This window comes from Miniopterus natalensis, chromosome 12 (assembly GCF_054644295.1).
Source record: "Miniopterus natalensis isolate mMinNat1 chromosome 12, mMinNat1.hap1, whole genome shotgun sequence".
NCBI classification, from domain to species: Eukaryota; Metazoa; Chordata; class Mammalia; order Chiroptera; family Miniopteridae; genus Miniopterus; species Miniopterus natalensis.
In genome coordinates this window covers 33,149,363-33,163,801 of record NC_142092.1, presented here as the reverse complement: position 1 = coordinate 33,163,801, position 14,439 = coordinate 33,149,363, and the positions used below count along the sequence as shown (strand labels likewise).

At 44.4% G+C, this 14,439-nt stretch overlaps 1 protein-coding gene across 6 annotated transcripts in view; it reads left to right on the top strand.

Annotated features, from left to right (window-relative positions):
- KANK1 (KN motif and ankyrin repeat domains 1) overlaps positions 1–14,439 on the top strand; it is a 180,321-nt gene that overhangs the window by 134,802 nt on the left and 31,080 nt on the right. The window contains exon 1 of one of the 6 annotated variants that reach the window (XM_016214260.2): positions 12,819–12,899. The exons of 3 other annotated variants lie outside the window; for them this stretch is intronic. The gene's annotated coding sequence lies outside the window, so the exon portion shown is untranslated. Of the gene's footprint in view, positions 1–12,818; positions 12,900–13,358; positions 13,376–14,439 lie in introns of those variants that run through there. 2 more of the 6 variants (XM_087822691.1, XM_087822692.1) reach the window with 2 other exon arrangements.

Below are 14,439 nucleotides of genomic sequence, written 5' to 3'. Positions count from 1 at the left end.
CTGGCAGTGCACTCACCCCCTCAGCCAGCCTGGGAACACAGAAGTCTTTTGTCTTCGGTCCTTTGCCCTTCTCCCTGGGAGTCACCTTTTCTGCCCACTCTCCACCTGTCAGAGGAAAAGCCTTGAGTACATCTTTTCCTCCCAGACTGCATTTGGCTTCTTTTGTACAGAAATTAAGAGAGAGTAAAGGCAGACAGTTGTGACTTTCTCCCCACAGTGAAACCTTTGTGACAGTTTCCAGGCAGAAGGAGCTCCTCTTTTCAATTCTCCTCCCATTCCAACCTTTGTCATCCTCTCTCTGGAAGGACTAGACCTGTATTTGCGTACAGTGACTTTTTCTGCTAGACCTCTCCTTCATAGAAGCACACACACAGGATAATTGCCTTCGACTGCTTTGTTCTATAAGAAGAAGCTCTATTCTTACAGAACACACAGTGCAAAATAAAATAAAATTTAGCAGGATTTTTCTTTGCAGGATTAAGAAACACATTCTGTTGCTTTCCTCAGTTTAATTCTTAAGAACAAATCTTTCAATATTAATACCTAGTCAGGAATAGAATAATGTGACTAAATAATACCAGAATCTTTTCAAAAGTACAGAGAAGAAAATTTCTCTGTTAAAAGCAAATGCTAAAGCAAGCCCAAGGATACCTTTAAGGATGAAGGATGTTTTCTACAACTGGACTGTGGTATTAGATGCACAACTATATACGTTTACTAAAACTCACCAAAGTGTATACTTAAAATGGGTGAATTTTATTATATGTAAATATCTCACTAAAGTTTTCTAAAGCCCTCAGAAAAGATAAAAACAGGCAGAACTCCAATCTCTCTTAATGTTGGTGTTATTGGGTAACATAATTTGGAACTCTTTGGACCCTGTTTTTCAAGGTATCTGGCACTTGAAGCTTTGTTCTTAGTTTATTTCCCTTTGAATCAGTTTGTTGATTTGATGTATAACAAACCTAAAGGAGTCCCACATCATCTTTAAAAAGTTTAATCTTTGTAGCTTCACACAGAAAAATGTCTGTCCCAAAGATAATCCCTTAAAGTATCCGCCCCCCCCCCGCATGTGGACTGGGAGAGCGGAGTGAGAAGATAAATGGAGTGACGAGGTGGGGGGAGGGGTGCAGGCCCGAGAAGCAACCAGTCACACTAGGCAAATCCAGCGGCCTCTTGTAAACTTTGCCTCTCTCCACATAGCTGTCCCGTTTTGAACTTTACAAAGCAGGCCATTTAGAGTCACCCCCAATCTTTGCTAATCTCTGCTTTATTGTTTAGAACTGGCTTTGCTTGTTTGTCCTGTAGAGAAAATTCGGTAAGTCTCATTCCTCTAAATTCGCATTTACCCCGGATCTTCAGACATAGGCGATGAGCGGTTTAAAAGGAACTCTTCCCCCCTCTTTCTTACATTATTTTTTTAAAGGTGATGAATTTGAATCAGTAGAGGGACATATCATTCTTACTAACTTTCTAAACAGAAACAAAAGGTTGCTCAAAGATATTATCACCCTAAAACAGAATGCATTTGTTTGGGAACTGATTCTGTGTGTCTTAAAAAGTCACATGATCTAATTTGGATAAAATGTTTAAGGGAATATGAAAAAAAAAGTTTGGGTCTGTGGTTTACAAATGGGAGTGTTTTTAGCCTTCAAATTGCATGCTGCATTAAATAAAAATACACCCAGAAAAGGAACCACTTGCCTCCAGCCCAGCCTGGGCTCAGCATAACACTGAATCATTTCCTTCATAAGAGGGCTGCTGAGCTAGAGCTCAAATTATAGCAGTGAGCCTCTCTCAGGCCTGTAGGGTTTGGGGGGAGGGAGTCAGTGAGCTAAAGAATAAGGAAACATTTGCTGCCTTTCTAAGTTCTTCCTAGAATTAGCAGGTTTACAGGTGCATTTCTAGGTTGGCATTTCATGTAGGATAGTTTGAAAAATCAGAAGGGGCATGGGAGAGATCCCTTCACCTCTTTTGTTGTTAAGATCCTTGCTAGCAGTTTCGTTCGTTGGTAGTTTTTGCTGTCTCACTGACGCCGAGAGGCCTGGAATTAAGCCCCTTGGCCAGCAGGCTGCTAGTTGGTCAGGAAATTCCAAATGGGTATAAATAAATTCTCTTGCAGAAGCTCCTGGGCTCTCTGCCTGCTAATCTGTGTAGTCCCTTTAATGCCGAGGGAAGTATGCCTGAGACTTGGCTTCCTGCTTGCTGAAAATCACAGTTATTTTGTTTCTGGGTGGGTAAGTAAGAAAGCCCCAATAAAGAAAAAGAGGATAGTGTGATGTGCGGGGTGGGGGTTGGTGTAAAACATTTGCTCTTATTAACAAGCTGGAAAGGCTAACTCAGAGCTTTACTTTTGGTTCAGTGAAAATTTCAGCTTTAGCTGTGGCTTTAACATAAAGCTGTCATTGTTATAGGAGTGAAAGGTTGTACTATATGCTAAGGTTTGAATTTTTGAGTTTATGGTTTAATAAAATTCCAGAGTTTCCCTTTTTGCGAAATCCATTTTTGGTCATTTGTTTTCAGCTCAGTTTTTCTAATGGGAACTGCTCAGTGTGTTTTAAAGCTGGTTTATTTTTTTTATATAAACACTATAAAACAAAATAAGGGCCGAGATTCATACAATTACTTCAGCCCCCTTGGACCCCTCCCAAATTATTTCTATTATGTTAGAAAAGCCCTTTCTGTTCCAAAGTCCCAGTTTATGTTCCTTCTCAGCTTTGCAAAAAACTACCCTTTGAACTGGCACATTTTCCTATTTAGGCTTAGAGTAGCATGTTATTTTATTTTATTTTTAAATTTTTAATCCTTACCTGAGGATATGTTTATTGATTTTAGAGAGAGAGGAAGGGAGAGAGAGAGAAACATTGATGTAAGAGAGAAACATTGACCTGTTGCCTCCTGTATGTGCCCCAACTGGGGATTGAACCCACAACCTAGGTATGTGCTACTGCCCCCTGCATGTCCCCTGACATTTTGGTTTATGGGACAAGGCTCCAACCAACTGAGCCACACCAGCCAGGGCTAGCAGCATGTTATTTTTGAAGAAAGTTTGGAAAATAGCATTTAGTTCCAAGCTAGTTCTCTTGGGTGCATGCATGAAATTCAGGCTATATTTCTGCAATGATATGTTAAATTAGACAGTGAAGAACAGCACCGCCTAAGCTGGAGAAGGGTAAGTACTGAAGAGCTTGTGGTATCTTGGCTATTTCAGGCAGATTTTGGGCAGAGTCATTGCATCTTGTAGTTGACGCTGAACACTGGAGAAGAGAGCCGTTGTGTAAACGTCCAGGCCTCTATAATGTCATGGGCCTCCTCAATATAATGTACCCTTTATTAAGACATAGCCCGTTCCATTCCCAGGAACATTAACCCTTTCCACTTTCTTCCCTCTCAACTGCTCACCTGCAGCCTGGCTTCTGGACTCCTAAGACATGCCCAGAGTAGAACTGGTGATACAGCAAAGGGAAGTGGCATTTGGGGATGTGAGGTGTGGTGCCAGTTGTTATGGTGCAACTGGAAAGGTGCTGCCAAGTGACATGGGAAGAGAGCAATGCCACGAGCTCTGTCTGCCTGAACATCTGGTCTGACAGCTGCTGCAATTAACTTCTTTCTTCACTTGATCACATAGCATGCTATGTTAGGAAGTTTTGTGTAACCTAGAGTCAGAGTCATAGGCCGGAAGCAACCTATGGAAATCGAGTCCCACCAACCCCCTCATTTCACATATACAAATCTTGTTGCTTCATCGAGCTATTCCAGATCCCTACTGCCCCTTGTGTGTCTGTGAACTAGGAAATGTTTGCAGCCCTGTTCTTGTTTTATGAAAAGAATTATATCTCCCCCCAAGTTAGGCAGGCCATCCTGGATGACCGCGTGGGAAGGTGCGCGGTGCATCTAAAGCACACATCTCCGCACACTGTGTTAGAGAGGCTTCACTCTTACAGCTTTGGTAGAAGTACAAGAATGAGACTTTTCCGAAACATCAGTGCATACTTTTGTCCTCTTATTGTGACAAGGAAATATTTTAACTTGGCCAAAATATACTTTCAAAGGTTGGAGGATGTTTGCCTACTTTTGCGTTGTTTCACCTCCTTTCAATGCATAATTGATGCTGGTGTAGGGCTCTCTCTGCACCTAACCGGCACCCGCACTCTGCTCTCCCAGAGCCTGGTGTGCACATATACAGGCACCTTCTCCTGCAGGGCCCAGCCAGCGCCTCCCTCATCCACTCTGGGAAGCAGAAGCCAATTTAGACCTCAGGATCTTAGCAAACTCAGTTGATTTTAAATAAACATTTCAACCCTTCGAACCCTAGCTTCTCGGAGGCGGGAAGGGGGGACAGGGCAGGGTGAAGGAGAGGGCAAGCCTACATGCGTCACCAAACTACAGAGGTGATCAGTACCAGTAGACAGTAGGCATCATTCTCAGTGGTCCCCAGCAACACCGTGAAGCAGGTCATTGTTTTTCCCAATTACACCACTGGGATAGAATCTGTCTTGCCAACAGCTAGAAAGTGGCAAAGCCAAGATTCAAACTCATACAGTCTGACCCTAGAGTACCTGATTTTAATCATTACATCTCTTTCTCCACCATACTTATTAATTGGTACAGGCCTAGACATGGGGTTTTTCATTTCAACAAATACTGAATTTGCTGTGTGCCAAGCACCGTGCTATGCAGTGAGGGATAGAAAAATAACTATGTGGTTCCTGCTCCCAAGATACCCGTAGTCTGTTAGGGGAAGACAGTCGTGTCCCTGCTGTTAGCACATGTCAGTAAGTGTAGGCTAAGTGTTAGAGGAAAGTGGGGGGACAAAGGGGTCCAGTTCTTCCCAGGACAGAGCAGTTGGAGATGAGTGAAGACTTTACAAAGGATGGGATATTTGGGTTGGTCCCTAAGGTTGATACAGCTAATTCTGACTGGTGGAGTAGGCTGGGGAAGGGCGTATGAGGTGGCAGAGGAAACAGAATGAGCGGAGGCAGATAGGCTTGAAAGTTGCTCCTCCCGAAGAGTGAGGTTCAGGGTGGGGAGGAAACTGGGAAGTGCTGGATTGAGATTAAATTGTTGAAGATTTTAATGCCACAGAAAGGATCTTTCAGACTTTATTCTCTCTATTGGGGCTCCTGGCACATCAGTCTGCAAGATTAATTATTGAGAAGCTCTACAGGTTTCCAGGGATACCTCAAACAAATGTAAAATTCCTCAAAGAATATGTAATATAGGAGAGCAGAGACTTCAGCCCGTTTTTTTTCTTTTTTAAAAAGAGCTGCTTTATTTACACATGAGCAACAGTGGAGTGTTGGCTGTGCTCCCTGGTGACTGGCTGACTGCACTCACGTACCACAGAGACACTGTGGGCACAGTGAAGGAAGGTTTTACATACAGGATGGGGCAAAAGTAGGTTTACCATTGTTCGTATGGATATACACACACACAGACACACACACACACACAGTCATGATTAACATCGTTACTTTGATGCTCAAATTATCCCAGATTTGAACAGTGAGAACCCAAAAGAGAGTTTCTGAGCCAAACAGACGCCTGACACTGTCTTTAAATAGCTAATATGATTCAGATTCCCCAGTGGATAACATTTACCACATTTGCTCCATCGTTTCTGCATCTGTGTGTGCGTATGTGCATGTGCTGCATTTGTCATATCCCTTTAATGTCCTTCGATCTAGGCAGTTCTCAGCCTCCCCTTTCTTTCAAGCTGGTTGCCTGCCAGCTTCCTGCACTGTAGTCACCACGTTTCTCTTAGTGATTGATGAATATTTTATGGGGAGGTATTCTGAGGCCACACCAATATCTCCTCCTTAAGTAGGAAGTCTCTACCCACTAGCCTTAGCATCCACTGAGGTTCTTAACGGTGATTTTCCAGTTCCATAATTCCTTCTTTATAAGTTGGCACTCTCCTGTATTTATGTATTATAACATAGACTGAAGATACCTAATTTTCTCACTGGATTATCATCTCTTACTATCATTAATCATATTAGTTTGATGCTCAAATTATCCCAGATTTGAAGTCTTGACTGTCTGGAGTGCATTGCTTACATTCCCCCAGACCCAGTTCTCTGTCTTTGGCCTTCTCTGTTGGGCACACAGCCCCTGGTCAGGTGTGGGCAGAGAAGTAAGGACTGGGCCAGGAGCACTGAGGGTTGGCAGGAGTACTGTCCTCTTTCTCTCCTTCCTTCACAGATCTGCTTGCTGGCTGCCAGGGCCACTCTTGTCTTTGCTTCATGGTCATTTTCAGGCCCTGCTATTCCCATCCTAGTTTCAAACACGGAGCGAGTTTGTGCTCTGCCTCTCGGCATGCTCAATCTCAGAGCCTGCATTCTCTAAAATGTCCTCTTGTCGTTCTTCCTGCCCTCACTCATGCCACACTTGTCCCTTCCAGATTAGATTTATCATACTTTTATGACTTTCAGAAAAGGAAATCCATCATTTTTCTCCACAGTGAGTCATCCTTTGGGAAAATATTTTCGTTTTTATTAGCAGGATGAGGTCATGGACAGAGTCCCGAAGGAAGAGTCCACAGGCCTGCTCCTGGTCTCCAGCTCAGTCCTGAGAAGCTCAGCTGTGTCAGGCCTCCTCAGTTCCCTCTTCAGTATTTTGGGGAAGGTGTAGACCACAGGGTGTTCCAAATTCAGTCAGGCTCTACTTTCTGGTGGTCTTAACACTATGGCTAACACAAAACTCACGGTGCAAAGGAATTAGTGATACCTAGAGAAAAATTCATGGGGGGATGTGAACAGTTCATGGAAAACTGAATGGAGGACACTGAAGAAAGTGCTAATACATACTCCAGTATGTAGCCAGAGCAGTCTTATTACAGTGCAGATTTGATCACTTCACTCCCTTGCTTAGAACCTGTCCATAGCCACCCAGTGCCCGTAAGGACCAAAAACCTGACTCCAGGGGTCCTATGGGATGGGGGCTTTGTCCCCTCTCTGCATCACTTTGTTTTTGTTTTTACCTTATTATCACGTAAAGCCCCCTTTTCAGTTCCTAAAAGTGGCAGGTTTTATATATGATGTTTCCTCTGCCTAGAATTTCTTCTCTACCAGTCTCCCCACCAAGCGCGCGTGCGCGCGTGCGCACACACACACACACACACACTCAGCCCCCCCACACACACACCCAGACGCTTTGCCTGGTGGACTCCTGGAATACGCACCGGCAGAACACTCCCTACACCAGCCCAGCTGGGGTCTCTGCTCACTCCAACCTTCCCTGCTGTATTTCACTTTCACAGCACTTATCACAGTTGCTATTTCTGCAGCCACTTGTCTGTCTCCTCCTATAGTTTGCACATTTGTCCAGGCAGGCTCTGTGTCCCAATTTGCTTACCTCCTAGCAGTGTTTGGCACATGGTAGCTATGTAATAAATATTTACTGAATGAAAGAATAAAACCATCTTGAGTCTGATAATTGTATCTTCCCTGGATCATCCTTCCCTCTGTGGGGTGTGGGAATAGATAGACATAGAATGTGGAGCCAGTTTGGAAAGGGGTGGTGATGGGAGACAGTGGAGATGGAGGTGTGCAGGTTAATATCTGTGGAGACAGGTTAAAGAACCGGAGGTGAGATCAGCTGTGAAAGGAAATCTGAAGATTTAGGGGGAGAAGCTAAATGGAGTTACGAAGAGTTACAGATATGAGAAACAATATCACATGATAACTTAGCCTTGTAAACAAACCATGCAGGTATGTAACATATGCATGTCAGAGGGCCTGGTATTTCCTATGAACTTCTGGCGTACACTTTTGCTTTCTCTTAATGTCATTTTATTTGCACGAAGCATTTAGGTAGCTGTTTGAAACAGCTGCAACCCAAGGAGAGATGCAGGTGAAATCAAGTATGTAGCAGAAACTCCAGGGAACTGGGGTGCAGGCTTCATGGAGCAGGCCCTCACACCTAGTAGGTGCTCATCATTTGCGTGAATGATTGGATGGATTTTTTAGCTGGGTGGGGTAAAGAGTGGGTTTTAAAATAACTCGTTGGTACATGAAAAAGAAAGCAAAAAATCTGGCCTGCCATACATTATTTTAAAACAGAATGAGGAGCACTTACATTGTCCTTCTCACTGTGTATTCTCTAACAGGTGGAGTTTCTCACGTAGATTAGGCACGGGGAAGCTCCTTAGGTCTACAGGCCCTGAGGCCGCCCTAATGTCAACAGTGTCATCAGGGGAGCTTTCCTGTTAAACCTGTTCAGAAGGACCTGCTCCGCGTCTCTGTCTCTTTATCCCACTGGTGCGTGCCTAGAAAAGTTGATTTGCTCGCTCAGTTACTTTCACACTGTGAGTAATTAACTTCATGGGAAACTTAGCTCGCTCACGGAGCTCATCCTACGTTTTTTTCCCCCTGCTTCTCAGCCTTAGCTGATGTGGAATGATTTTCACTGCTTTTAAATGTGGGAACCTGTGATAATTATGTGATTCTCAGGGACCGACTCAGCTCTTTAAGCCGAGTCCTCATGCTTCTTGTGAGAGGAGACAATACAGTTATGGGGATTAGCAGAGTTCTTCAGTTTCAACAGTCAGGTAGAATATCTGGTGAAGAAAAACACATAAACAGTGTGTAGAGCCCTGGCCAGTGTGGCTAAGTGGTTAGAGCATTGGCCTGTGTGCCAAAGGGTCGAGGGTTCCATTCCCCGTCAAGGGCACGTACCTGGGTTGCAGGTTCGGTCCCCATCCCAGTCAGGGTGCGTGTGGGAGGCAACTGATCAATATGCCTCTCTCACACTGATGTTTCTCTCTCCCCACCCCCTTCCAGTCTATCTAAAAGCAATGGAAAAATATCCTTGGATGAGAGTTAACAACAACAAAAAAGAGTGTGTGGAAGTTGTGGCACATGGGTGTAATTATTTTTCATGGCACCATTAGTTGGTAGTAATTGGGCCAGGAGTGTGCAGCAGTGAAACCAGAACAAAGAAGTCATTGTATCCTGATTAATAGCTAGAGTAATAATATCAAAATTCTGTCCATTTAAAAGTCCACCAGGACACGTTATTTCAGAAACTTCCAGGGTGTTTGCTCATATTAAAGAATGGCTCATTGTGGTAGAGGGTGTAGAAAAGTATTTAGTGTTTTCTTACTCAGAAGTGGCATTTTTATCACCCTGTCACTTGAGCATGATGTTCTGGTCCCCCCGAGAAGGGCAGGACCTGAAGCCCATAGCTTCATTTGCTGTATGTGCATTTTTTTACTCTGCCCACTGTCTTTAGCGTAGGCATCCTCAGCTGAGACATTTTGGACTGGATAATTCTTTGTTGGGGAGGGTGGGACTGTCCTGTGCATTGTGGGATGTTTATGGCAGCATCCCTGGCCTCTACCCACTAAATGTCAATAGCAGTCCCCATTCCAGATGTGACTACCAAAAATGTCTCCAAACATTGTCAAATGTCCCCTGGAGGCAAACAGGTGTGAATCCCACTAGCCCATTAGTACCCTTACTAGTTTCCACCATCTAATATTTCACCTCCCACTGAGTACATTAATTTTTATATCTTCCCAAACAAAATATTGTTTGGACAGTACGTTTAGTTTCCTTGAACAGTTAAAACCATATAATACTTTATGAACTTAAATGATATGATTTTTGAAATATGCATATCTCTATTTCATTTTGTTAATGTAAGGAAATTTCAAATTGTTCTTGAGCCCATAAAATGAGCCCCTCTCATAAGTGCAGTAAGTTTTACCAGGCGGTAAATATATGAATAAAGAGTAGAATTGCCATCACATTGTTTATTTCAACTTTTTTCTGAACACATGGCAATTTGGTCTGCATGTGGAAAGTTGTTTCTAGTTGGTACTGCCACATTTGGTGTTTGGTTACTGCAAGTTGCAGGCTGTGCAAACTGGGTTGGGAGAGAGAAGCAGGAAAGAGGGACTCTGAGACCCTCGCTGTCCAGGAACTAGGTCAGCTCGATGATGTTATCAACCCCAGAAGCCATGTGGCCCACTGTTAGCATCCTATCTCACTTCTGCCTTGCATTATATTTGGGTTTCTTTTTCCATGCACCTCACCCCTCACTAGACTGTGAGCCTTATGACAGTGGGGATCCTGTTCATTTGGTTCACACTGTGTCCCCGGCTCCTAGAACAGTGCCTGGTGAAGCAGAAAGGACAGGAATGGAGGGCGGGAGGAGGGAGGGAGGGAGGGAGGGAGGGAGGGAGGGAGGGAGGGAGGGAGGGAGGGAGGGAGGGAGGGAGGGAGGGAGGATGGATTAAGATTGCTTTTTTATCAGTAGTGATTATAAATATAAGTTGAATGTATTAATAAATTTCTTATTTGGTCCTCACTTCATACTTAGGGATTATAACATTTTAACTGGTCCCCTTGAATTTAATCTCTTTCCTTATCTCAGTTATCAAGACAATCTTCATTGATGCCATTTAGCCCCCAGCATAGGACTGGGTGTGCAATGTAACAGTGACTAAGTCGACAAGATTCTCCTGGTCCAGGACCCAAGTCGGATGGCCTCTTCTATACGCAGTCATCTCTCTCTCTTCTAACCTCATCTTTCTCTGTGCTTCACCCACAGGCCCTGCCCTGGCTCTTCTCCACCATTTACCTGTCTTTTCCTTTTAGTCTATCATCGCTTACCTCGTCTTCAGAACTCACCTCCTGGTTAACTCCATTATGTTTTGATCACTTATTCACATACTGTCATATTGTTCTTGTTGATAATGTGCCTTTGTAACTGATTTCAATTAGTGTTACGTTTAGGGTGTTTGGCATTTATCTCCCAGCTAGACTATACCTCATTTTCTTTCTTATAAATCCTTCCTCCTACTCTTACCACTGAATAGGGCCATTTTCTGCACCCAATTAAGCTTTCAGTAAATGCTACATAATGAAGGTAGAGGTGGTGCCAGGAGCAGTCTCCACCACTGGATTTCCAGACATTCAGAAAATTCTTGTAAACACCAGGGACAGCCCTCTGATTCCAGAATGTTTAGTTGGAAGCTGTTACTTTCAGGATTCCAGTTGCAGACATAGTCAGTGGCTTTTGGCTGTGGATTGGCAGGCATAGCTCTGTTAGTCCAAGAAAAGGCTTTTAATTCCTTAAGAGTCTCCTTATAACCCACTTAGAGATTTTTTTAAACTGTTGTTTTTTACACTTCCATAATTATTCTTAATCAAAATGTTTGTAATAAAAAAAGTTTTGTTGTAGCATCTCCCCAGTTTATTATTTAGCATTTTCCTTCATTTGAAGATCTGGTCTTAATTTTTGTCGAGGAGTAGAGACATGGAATTCAGTTTAGCTTCAAGTAACAGAGACCCAAAACATGTAATAGCTAAACAAAATAGAAGTTTCTCTCTTTCACATAAAAGTATAGGGGTACGCTTTCCAGAAGTAGCTTTGATCCAGAAAGCTCTTAGAGACCCAGGCTTCATCTAGCACATTGTTCCTCTATCCTTGTGTATGAACTCATGGTCCAAGATAGCAGCTAGAGTTCCAGTCATCACATCTGCATTCCAGGCAGCAGGATGAAGGAAGGATCAAAAAGAAAGGAGGTCATAGACCTATTCCTGTGTCTTTTAAGGGAGGTTTCTGATGGTTGCTACATGACATTTCTGCTGTGACCATACTAACAGTAAAGGAGGCTGGGGAAATATAGTCTGTATATTTGCCCAGCTAAACATAGGAGTGCTGTTAGTGTGGAAGATTGGGATGAGACATACTGAGGAATATCTAGCTGTTTTCTCCATGGCTGCCTCATTCATCCACCTCCCAAATGAACTTTCTTGGAGTTTGTTTCAGTTCATCTCTCTTGCTTTCCAAATGGTGACTTGTGATCATATTGTTAAAAGACAAATACCTATGTGTTATAAAAATTTATAAAATATAAATAACAACGTTAAAACCACCCATGATTCCACAGCCTAAAGATAACGACTGAAAGAGCATCATGCAAGAATTGTCCTCAACACTAACATAGAACAAGCAACTCTCTGCAGAGCATTAAGATGTTTTTTAAAGCTCATTATGTTACGGCAATTATTCCTTCAGGAAGCATTTCTAAACATCTACTTTGTTCCTATATCTTATTAATTGATGTGTGTGGTTGGAAAGGGGGAACAATGAAGGATATTTTAAATATTAAATCTGTTGCTCTCCAGATAGTTGCAGTCTAGCGTAGGGAGATATGACTACGTACATGAAAAGTCTGGAAAACAGTCAGGGCCCTGTAAGTGCCATATTTGTGTTACTGTTTTTAAAGGTACACTAGAAAGCAAGAGATACAAAAAGTAATGACACTGGGTATCTTTAATTGTAGAACAATTCATGCTGTGGACATTGTTTGTAAAAATGACACCTTGAGAATACAGCTTGCTTTTTTAGTTGCTAGAGCATGAAATTTGAATTACAAAGCCTTAGGATCCTCTGATTCAAGTAGTATTGGCAAATCATCAAGCCTAACATGGTAAAATTCTAACTTCTACTGAGCCCCAGATTTAGGAGTCGAGAGTCCAATCGAGGATAATTCATCATGACTGTGGCTTTTGTAAACTTCAGAAATAACTTAATACATGACAGTTAAATTTCACTGAAGAATGATGTATTTTGTTGTGCTTTAAATTATGATGTTAAATCTGCATTTAAAAAAATTTTGGGGGGAGGAAAACATAAAAAATTAACCTTTCGTATTGAAAATGCTCAAGTGGGAAAAGTAAATATGCTGAGAAAGAAAAATCCAGGCATAACAGCTAAGTATTAACAGTTGCCACTAGATGGTGAGATGAGTGACTTTTTTCTTAGTCTCTAGATGAACTTTTTTTTTTCCCCAGTTACTTTTGTAACTGGAAAAGGGTGTTTAAAATTTTTCAAAAGAAGCTTTAATCAGCCGCAGAAAGCCGAGTTGAGATTCGCGTTAAAGGGTAACTTCTCGCGCCGGGGGAGCGCCAGGGGCCGAGGTCCGCAGGTCTGCGGCCCGCCGGGTGCTGCGGGGACTCTCGAGCCCGCGGGGAACAGTGGGGCCGATTGTGCGCCGCTCGCTCAGGTGACCGAGGGCCCGGGCTGCAGCGTCCACCCGGGAACACAGACTCTTTCATGCCGAAGGGCCTGCCCCGCAGACAGGGCCTCCCTCGGACGGGGCTCACCGGCCCCTGGCAGCCCTGGGGCGAAGCGCGCGCCCCCTCCAGCGCGCCCGGCTTCCTGTTTGCACCGGGAAAGCGGGGCGGCCGCGGCCCGAGCGCGCCGGGGGCGGCGGCCCGAGGCGGAGGGCGCCGTCATTGGCGGGCGCTCGGCCTATGGTGTGCGCGTGGCCGGCCGAGCTGCGGGCCGGGCGGCCGCCTTCCCCATGGGGCGAGGCGCCGGGCGGCGGAGCGCGGAGCGGGCGCGCGGCAGCCGCGGGGTAGGTGTGCGGGGCGCGGGCGGGGGGGCGGCCTGCGGGCCTCCTCTGGGGGCTGCGTTCCCGGGAGCCGCGGCCCCGCGGGGTCCGAGCCGCCTGGGTGGTGGTGTCTTTGCGCTCCGTCTGCCTCTGCCTGACACCCGAGCCTGCAGTTTCTCTTTGCTTGTGGAATTTCAGACAGCGCGAGAAACAGGTCCGGCTGCATATTTTGGGTGACGCGCTGTCCATGTGGAGCTAAAAGGGAAAGAGACGGAAAGACACGGTCTGTTAGCGTGAGCACGAATTTCCAGGCACAGGCGCCCTTCATCAGCTCACCCTTCCTTCGGTTAGAAGATGCTGGGTGCTGTGTTCCTCTCTCAGTTCTTTGCCTAAAAGGTTTAGAATTGAGATCTGGTGCCTGAATTCCAACAGCTCGAACAAGCTAATATTGTTTTAAATCAAGGAATGAAGAGCACACACCTTTTTACTCCTCTGCTTGGCAGTCTCCTTTTTGTGCTTTTCTTTCCAACATTTCAGAGAAAAAGAGGGCGAACAGGGGCAAAAGGTTTGCTCAGCGCATTCCCGTATCAGGTAGAAATGTTCAGCAGTGTTGGGGTGGGGCGGCCAGCCCGGCAGCCCAAGCTGCTGGAAGCACTCGGACCTTGACAGCAGCCAGGTGGGGTTTGTATACCGACGGCTGGTGTTTTCACTCATTGCTTTTGGGTCCTTTCCATAGCTCTAAAAATGCAGAGTTTCTCATTTATGGCTCTAGGAAAGTGCATTACTTAATCCTACAATTTAAACAAACAAAAATGGCCTTGCTTTTCAGTCTGAAATGCACAGCTCAGGTCAGCAGCAAGGTCTGAGCCTCGAAAAGTTCTTGTGTTTCCTTTTCTAAATGTTTGGTTTAGGCAGAAGTAGCATTTACCAAGTGCCACATGATCCAGTGTTTGGATAGAGGTTTGCCCTTATTTCCATTCTCCTTTGCATCTGTTTGCGTACACCACAGCTATAAAACAAGGCATTCTTGGGATAGTGAATGCTTTGTCCAAAAGAAGTCAAAGTGGAGAAAACTTCTCCTCTAGCTG